Source organism: Pistacia vera, unplaced genomic scaffold (assembly GCF_008641045.1).
Source record: "Pistacia vera cultivar Batoury unplaced genomic scaffold, PisVer_v2 Contig152, whole genome shotgun sequence".
In the NCBI taxonomy this organism is placed as follows: Eukaryota; Viridiplantae; Streptophyta; class Magnoliopsida; order Sapindales; family Anacardiaceae; genus Pistacia; species Pistacia vera.
The window spans coordinates 1585182-1595228 of record NW_022195597.1 but is presented as its reverse complement, the minus strand read 5'-3'; positions in this window follow the sequence as shown (position 1 = coordinate 1595228).

The window sequence follows — 10047 nt, the reverse complement described above, 5'->3', positions numbered from 1 at the left end:
TATTGTTAGACTAAAAGATAGAGAAAGGGAGAGAGATTTATATATAGAGACAGTAGCGTGAATAGTAAGTAATCCTACTATATCTTTGTTTCCGTTTTATCGCCTGAGTTTCCTTATTTCTATCAAATTAATGTAGTAAAACAATTTTAATTACCTAGGGTTCTTATTAGATAATTAACTAATACGGACTTGTCTGTAACTAAGTTGAATTTTAGTTAACCTTTATGCCTTATCACTAACATTATTATTAACCAGGAGGGGTGGTTTATATAGAGGGAGAGAAGGGGGGATGTGAGTGTGAAAATTGAAGAGTTGGTTACGTACATAGCAATAGCATTACGATGTCTCTGAATTTATGTCACTTACGTACATAGCATTAATTAATTTCAGCCCTGCTTATTTTTATTTCATATTAATTTCAATTACAATACAAATTTAGAATTCTTATGATGGTTGTACTGCTGTACAGTATTATAAGAAAAAATAAACATAAAAAGAGGGTTGAAAAGGAGTAGGTAAATTACAACAAAACCCTTATGCCGAGGTATACAATCAAAACAAAACATACACAATTGCTTTTACAATAATAAAAGTTCCTAATTGTATATATATTGCATTCAATATCATTTTTAGTGCAACTATAACTCATGTAAGTTGAGCAATCAACATTTATTCATATTTTGATTTACATAGTTTAAAATTTTAATTTCACATTTGGTTATGTAAATTAAAAAATCATTAGATTTTGGTATACAACTATATTATTTCTCTGCAAATCAAAATGGGTCAGATGCATTTTCTTTGCCGAGTATTGCTCAGTCTATTAGGTTCGGGTCGTAGAGGTTTTAATTAAAATGTATTTGTTTCCAAATTCATATAGTTTAATATTTAAACTATGGTATAACAATTTTTCTTATAATATATAGTTGAAAATAATATGTGTCATTCCTAATTGTTTCCCAATGAAAATAGAGTACGTAATATTAATCTAGTATAGAGAAGGTGTAATTAAAATCCATATAGAGAAAGATAATATTTGTCATTCCTAATTAAAATAAGGTAACATTTTTATAGTAAAAAGATTGTAATTGAATTGAAATATGCAGTTAAAGTGAATAATTAAAAACAGTTCTTGAAGAAGGCAGAATACAAGCACATCAATATTGTTATTTGACCCATTAAAGAATTTCTTTTAGGGTGATGACGAATTCTCTAAAAATTTCGCGCTTCTATTTTCAATTTAAAATTAATTCAACATCCGGTGTTTATTAGACAAAGTAAATATAATTGGCAACATATATATATAACCTCTCTATAATAATAATGGTATGATCAATTAATTTCTTTATTAAGAGGATGTTATAATTTAATAGAAATGTCGTTACAAAAATTATTGTTTTGATTTCTTATTTTATAAGTCATGTTTTAGTAATAAAGTATTATAATTTCAATTCAACGCTTCAATTGTCTACTTTTGAAACGGATAGAAGATTATGTCTTGGAACCAACAAAGATAAGTATCATTAATGAAACTGTAAATACAGTTGATGCATGGTCAATTGATGTGAAGCCACAAACAATTGTCAATGATTTTAAGCACTGAAAAATTAGGACCCCCGATGTCAATGAATTGCAAGTTACAAATGAAGTGGATGGAGAGAATAAAATAGTCATTGCAGAACTGAGTGATCAATTCGACAACTTCATTATACTAATCGAATGGATATTAATTTCTTCCTCGATCATCCAAATCAGTAACAAATCGTATATTCTTTAACTGAAGAAGAAATCATTACTGCAATTAGACAAGAAGAGAAAAAAAATAATCATAAGGATGATAGTAGGGAAATATAAAAAGTTTTGTGTCATGAAGTTCTAAACATACTTGAGAAACTTAAAATATTTTGGTTTCATGTGATAACAATTCTAAAGCATAAATCATTGTCTCAAACAACTTTAAATAAACAATTTGTTATGACTATGTAGAGTTTATTCCTAGATAGAGTATTACTATAGAAAAGTTTTACTATATATATATATGACAATTAATGTAATTTATAAACATGTTATTTTATATAATTCATATAATCATGCTATTATAAGAGTGATGCTATTGGTCCCATATTTTATCTCTTTAGATCTAAGTTATTATGAAATTTTTTAATTACAATTTTATCCTTTATTAAAATTATTAAATAAGACATTAAAAAAAAATTACATGGATCTAAAAATTTTATTTCCTCTTACAATCATAAACCCTAATTATATTTTGAAACAATGGAGATGAAATTTAAGAAATTGATAGAGTTTGATCAAGATCACGTAAGTACTAAATTCTTCCCTAATTTAATAAACCCTAATTATATTTTCAACAATAGAGACAAAATTTATGTAATTGAAAGAGTTTGATGAAGATAAGTACTAAATTTTTTTGCTTTGTTATTTTGTACTGTCCAAAAAACTTATAAAATAGTTTGATGCATTCAAAATTAATAATAAATGTCTTCATTTTGATTTACTCCAATACTATTCATAATATGATAGAACCAAATGCTATCAAGATGCATTATCATGATAGTTTGATCATGATGCATTACCATCATGGTCATGGTTATCATATCAAATGCTAGGGGACACTGTGTGTCGCATCGGCGCATCCTATCTAAAGAATCTGTCCCATTTTTTGGATGAACTCTTGATTGAACTTTTAACTCAACTGTTGTTTTAATACCCGCAGATGACAAAGTAACTGTTCTGGAATCAGAGAAGCGGGCTTGGGAAGCTTCACCAGAAGCTCAGGCAAATCAGAGATGCACTCAATTTCTGGAGAAAACATGATGCTGAAAGAAAAAGTTCATAATAGACTAAGACTGCTTTTTGTGAGGTTTGTTTTCTGAAAAAAAATCACATGTTGGAATCCCTAATTTGAATTGAACTAACAAGATTTCCATTTTCTGGTTAAATACTTACAATGTAAATTTAGAGAGGAGTTCTTGGCCAAATACTGGTGTGTGCTCTGACAAAAGATGTCTCATGAGTAAGTCTGAATCTTGAAGGATCTACATATTAACATACACCTGATTTAGCTTCGAAGATGATACGCAAATCTAGGTATTCGGATGTAACTTGGGGCATTTGGGTTCAGGAACCCAAAAAGATAATTAATCAATTAAACGATTTTCGATTTCTCAAGGAAAATATACCATTTGAGAACTCATAGTCAGGGGTTTGAGTATACAACTCCCACTTCTTCCATTTACGAACCTGTCCAACATAACTATATGTTAATGCAAAACACCTATAAAGCAGCAATTTTTGAAACTAAGCAGAGTCTTCTAGTTTCAATACGTTTAGCCTCCCAAGCATCATGGTAATAGCATTTTATACCACATGAAAGACTGCCAAGAAGAAGATGAAGATTTAGTTAAGTGTGACCAAAGCTTATAAATTGAATCCAGGCTCATTCGCGAGAAAATGTAGGATGTGACGGTGCCACCATTATAGATGATGCAACAAAGTTTAAGTTTAAGCATCATGGGTTATAAGTGTACGTAGTATTACCCTTTGCGCAATATTATTATTTGGTAAACACCATGTTTGTCTGAAATCCTAACCTGCTAATTGCTTCAAGTCATTGATATATAGATTGAATTTGAAATATAAACATGACAAACAAAGAAGTTTAATTTTCATTAGAAATTCTAAATTAAAATACTTAATAATTCTCTCTTGTTCATGTACAGAAAGTATCAATAAAACAATCTCATTAACTACGACTGAGTACACTGTTTGGTTGCAGCTTCAGCGGTGCATATGAATGGTGATTCTAGTCTTCTTCATTATTGATTCCATTGCATTGCTACATTACCAACAGCACCATGCTGATGAGTCAATATTGTGTTGGAGTCTTCCATAATGTTTTGATCACAGCTCCAATTCACCCAGTCGTCCATCCTAAACCCCAGATTGTTATCAATATAATCATCTGCTTCTTCTAATGCTCTCATCATGCATGTGTTCATTCTGATTATTACTTCCAGCCATATCTATTTCTTCCAATGTAACCCCTTGATTGGAATCAATCATATAACCAGTTTCTTCTATTTGTAATCCTCCCATAGCACGATGCTCATAATGAGATGTGTAGCACTCCTGGCTACTGATTTGATTTTTCCAACCCCGATATGCTGCATCTAAGTCTTCCGATATTCTGCCTGCCTTATCCGTCCCCTCCAAATCATTCATTATAAACCCTAGACTACTGTTATCAATATAATCACTTTCTTTTCCTTCTAATGCTTCCATCATCCCAACTTCTTGAAGCCCATCTGGTTTAACCTTTAGTTCACCACTCACAGGATTCTCACTATTAACATTATAATTACCACCAAAATCATATGGGTAGCAGTAGCGCTCTTGGTTTTGATTACTCCCAATATAATCATTTTTTTCTACTTCTAGTACTCCCTATATTCATCCCTTGGTGGAACCCAGAAACTAATCAGCTCACCCCCCATGAAATTACCACTATTATTGTTGGATGATGGCTTGAAACGCTGTCGTATTAGCATTTAAATGGAACGACGTCGTTTTGATCCAAACTGAAGAAACAATCCTAAGCATTGATGAAAAGAATATCTAACGGCTAGAATTTAACCCTAATGTCAACCATATAAAAGCAGAGTTATTTGGCAGTTTACGAATTCATTCATTTTGGCAAATCTCTCTCTTCTTCGTTAAACACCATTTTGAGTCTTTAGGGTTTTTCAATTTGGGTTGAGTGAATCTTGTAACTTGTTGATTGAGTGACTGGGTCAGGTCATTCTGGGTGTATTGTATACGCTGTTTATAGGGATTCGGAGGGTGTAATCTCTAGGGTGAGTTACAGGTTGAAGAAGGGGTTTTTTAGGGATTTGTGTTGCTGTGTATAATCTGTAATCTTGACAGTGATTTAGTGCAGCGAGCTCGTGTGATTCCCGAGTTCAATATGGACGTAGCTTGCTCAAATATAGAGCAAGTGAACCACGGTAAATCTGGTTGTTCTTGTGTGTGTTTTATTGTGATTCTTGTTCTTGATCTATTGTTATTTGGTTGATTCTTTCTGTGAGTGGTTATAACAGTGGTATCAGAGCCATTTCTTGGAGATTAGGGTTTTTTGTTAGGAAATTAGGGTTTCATGAAATTAGGGTTTCATAAAATTAGGGTTTCGTAAAATTAGGGTTTCTAGAAATTGGGGCTTTTCGAAACTGTAATTCCTTCTAGTCTCCAATAGGATCTAGAGCGTCAAATCTTGGTTAAGTTCTAAAAGGTATATAGGCTGGAAACCAATAACCGCCTTAAAAACTGTCTGGCAGTAATTGGCAAATTTTGGTGTAACAACGCTGCGTACCTTCTTAGATTCTTTGTTGTTTTCTTTATTTTCATTATATTGTAATGAGTACCACTCATATGGAGATCTCCCAATATGATGGGAAGATCGATTTTGGGAGTTGGAAGAAAAAGATGAAAGCATTGCTTTCTTACAACAAGGTTGTCATCGCACTGGAAGAGGACTCCGAAAAATGGCCAGAGGAGAAGTTGAAAAAGAAAGAGGAGATCAATGAGGAGGCATACAATCTGATAATCATAAACCTGTCCGACAGCGTCCTCCGGAAGGTAGATGGAATTGAATCACCGATTGAACTCTGGGGTAAACTCACTACCATGTATGCTTTGCAATCAGCCCCCAACCTAGCTTTTTCAAAAGAGGCTTTATTCTCTTATAAAATGGATAGTGCTAAAAGTATAGATGAAAACCTAGACGAGTTTTTGAAAATGACCTTGGTCTTAAAAGAGACAGATCAAGCTTTAGGAGAAACCAGCCTGCCATGATTCTATTGAATTCCTTGACTGATGACAACTAGGTAGTCAAGAATGCCCTACAGTACTTGGTAGGGGTGTTCGGTTCCGGGTACCCTATATATTTTGAAGGAACCGGAACCGATGGTTTCTTAAAATTTGGAACCAGAACCGGAACCGATGGTTCCGGTTCCTAGATACCCAAAACCAGAACCTGTAACAACGGTTCCGGTTCCGGTTCTGGGTACCCTATAAACTTATATGATCACCCAAAAGTTTTAAAAATGGCAAAAAAACCCTTAAAAACTTACAAATACCCCCCCACCTGACACTTGTTAACAAAAATAAAATTACAAATTATAAATTCAAAATTACAAACTCCATTACTTTAAAGGTAGATTCTCAAAACTCAAACCAACTTACTTTAAATGTTATGAAATATAAATTTAAATGTATTCACATTAATTTTTTTATAAAAGTTTTTATTAACCCCCCTAATCTTTAATTTTATTTTATATTAGCTTCGGTTCCTGGTTCTGGTTCTGGTTACTAACTACAGGAACCGGAACCGGAACTGCACAGTAACGGTTCCAAAAATTTGGAACCGGAACCTACCCGTTGACGATTGGTTCTGGGTAGGAACCGGAACCAAACCCAAGGTACCCGTCGGTTCCGGTTCCAACCGGTTCTTTTGAACACCCCTAGTACTCAGGTACTATACCAAATCTTGACCTAATAACAACAGGACTTAGGGCTAGAGAATTAGAATTGAAAACCCAGAAACGGAATGGCACAAATCTGTTTGTTAAGAGTAGACCAGAACCTAGTCAAACTGGCAAGGGAAAACAGAATAATCAGGGGGCTAGAATAAGAAAAAATGGAAGGGCAGTAACAAGCATAGAGGAGAGTCCAGAAAATGTTTCTTTTGTAATAAAACTGGGCATATTAAAAAGAATTGTTTTGAGTGGATTAAAAAGCAAAAACAAGGGAATACTGAGAATAACCTAGCCACTACTAGAAACCTGGTAGAGGAACCTAAAGTACTTAGTGTGTCAATGAATGACACTGGTGAAGAGTGGGTGCTGGACTTAGGCTGTTCCTTTCACATGAGTCCTAGGAGAGACTGGTTCCAGGAATTTGAAAATGTTGAAAATGAAACTGTTTACATGGGAAACAATAATGCATGCAGAGTAAGAGGGATAGGCACAGTGACTCTAAGGGTTAACATTGGAAAAGTGGTAAAACTAACTAGGGTTAGATACATACCAGAACTTAAAAGAAATTTGATATCCCTTGGCACCTTAGATGAATCAGGATGTTGTTATAAAGCAGAACATGGATGCTTGAACATATATAGAGATAACAACTTGATACTGAAAGGAGAGAAAAGAAATGGCCTTTATATTCTTTGTGGGAATCATTCCCAAAACTGCTTTAATTCTGTGATTACTTCTACTAACTTGTCTAATACAGAAAAGTGGCACCTTAGATTATGCCACATGAGTCAAAGAGGCATGGACATTCTGAAGAATAAAGGGCACTTTGGCAAAGACAAGACCATATCCCTTGAATTCTGTGAGAATTGTGTTTTAGGGAAACAGCATAGAAATAGTTTCACCAAAAGGATACACCTAGCTACTAGACCACTAGAATACATACACTCTAACCTTTGGGGACCTGGAAAAATGAAATCTTATAGAGGGAATAGCTACTTTAGGTCTCTGGTGGATGACTACAGCCGCGAGGTGTAGGTGTACTTATGAAATCCAAAGATCAGGCTCTAGCTAGGTTTAAGGACTGGAAAACCTTAGTAGAGAACCAAATGGGAAAAAGGGTGAAGGTTCTTAGAACAGACAATGGGCTGGAATTCTGTAATCAATAATTTGACAAGTTTTGTTGTAAGCAAAGGGTTTTAAGACATAGGACAGTACCCTATACCTTACAACAGAATGGAGTGGCGAACGAATGAATAAAACCCTCCTTGATAAGGTTAGGTGCCTGTTAATAACCTCCAAATTCCCCACCTCTTTTTGGGGAAAAGCTCTTACAACAGTAGCATAACTGGTAAATAGAAGCCCATCGACTACAATAAACTTAAAAAGCACTAAGGAAATGTGGACTGGTAGAGTCCTAGCTTTAAGCCACTTGAGAGTTTTTGGGTGTGTAGCTTAGGCACACACCACGGGAGGAAAATTAGAACCAAGGTCAACCAAGTGCATATTCTTGGGGTATCAAGAAGGGACCAAAGGTTATAGACTCTGGGATAGAGATACTCTAGGGGTTAGAATCATTGTGAGCAGAGATGTGATATTCAATGAGGGAGTATTTCCTTGTAAGGAAACTAGAACCAAAACTGACCCCATTTCAAATACAGATGATCTTTTCACCCAACCTGAAGTTACACCAATTGAGGTGGAGCTTCCTACCCAAACTCAAACCAGCCAAGAAACTGAAGCTGTTACTGAACATGGAGGAGAAACTGGACAAACTGATCCAGAACATGAGGATGAGATAGAAACAGCAGATGACACTAAGATCCAACCTGAACACTTGCAAGACTACCAGCTTGCAAGAGACAGAACCAGAAGACAGGTAAGGGCACCCATGAGATATTCCTATGCTGACCTAATATACACTGCCCTTCTTGCAGGTACTGAAGTACAAAGAAGAGAACCAGAAACTTATAAGGAAGCCATGCAGACAAAAGAAAGGGAGCAATGGAAGGCTGCTATGGAAGCTGAAATGAAGTCCTTGGAGGTGAACAGAACCTGGAAGCTTGTACCAAAGCCCAAGGATCAGAAACTTGTACAATGCAAGTGGCTATTCAAACTAAAGGAAGGTATCACTGATAAGGATCCCCTTAGGTATAAGGCTAGACTTGTAGCCAAGGGTTTCACCCAAAGAGAGGGAATAGACTTCAATGAAGTCTTTTCCCCAGTAGTTAAGTACAAAATCATAAGGCTTATGCTGTCCATAGTAGCTCACCAGGATCTAAAACTTGAACAATTAGATGTCACAACTATATTTCTACATGGAGATCTTGAGGAAGAGATCTACATGAGCCAACCCTTAGGTTTCATAGATAAAAGAGCCCCCAATCATGCCTGCCTACTGCTGAAATCCTTATATGGTCTAAAGCAATCCCCTAGGCAATGGTATAAGAGGTTTGACACCCTTATAGTAGGTATAGGATTCACTAGGAGTAAGTATGACAATTGTTTCTACTTTGTTGTTTTAGATGAAATACCTATTTACTTACTACTGTATGTAGATGATATGTTACTAATAAGAAAATCAAAGCCTCTGATCTGTGAGTTAAAGAATAAACTGAATGTTGAATTTGAAATGAAAGACCTAGGGGATGCTAGGAAGATTTTAGGCATGCAAATTGATAGAAACAGAAGTAAACGCAAACTAAAAATTCACCAGTGTTCATACCTGCATAAGTTTGTAGAGAAATTTGGAATGTCAGGGTCCAAAACTGTCTCAATGCGTTTAGCAAACCACTTCACATTAAGCAAGGCTCAATGCCCTAACACTGATGTTGAGTTAATTAGAATGGAGACCATACCCTATGCTAATGTGATTGGATCCTTGATGTATGCTATGATTAGTACTAAGCCTGACCTATCATTTGTGATATCATTGCTGAGTAGATTCATGTCCAATCCTGGTATGTAATATTGGACAACCTTGAAGTGGGTACTAAAATATGTTAGTGGATCTTTAAATGTGGGACTAGAATACTGTAAAAGATCTGCCTCACTTGAGCTGGATGGTTTTGTCGACTCTGATTTTACAAGTGACAGTGACACTAGGAAGTCAACCACTGCATATTACTTTACCTTGGGGGGGCAACTGCATCAGTTGGAAGTCCCAATTACAGCCTATAGTTGCACTATCAACAACCGAGGCTGAATATGTGGCTGTAGCTGATGTATTTAAATAGGCAATGTGGCTCAAAGGGATCCTGAGTGAAGCAAACTTGTCTGAACTGAAGCCAACCATTTTTTCATACAGTCAAAGTGCAATACATCTGAGTAAGAATCCAGTGTACCATGAGCGAACCAAACACATAGATGTTCGCTATCACTTTGTGAGAGATCTGATCACTAGGGAGGAGATAGCACTCAATAAGGTTCCTACTAAGCACAATCCAGTAGACATGGGTACGAAGATTGTTACAATTGCTAAGTTCAAGCATTGCTT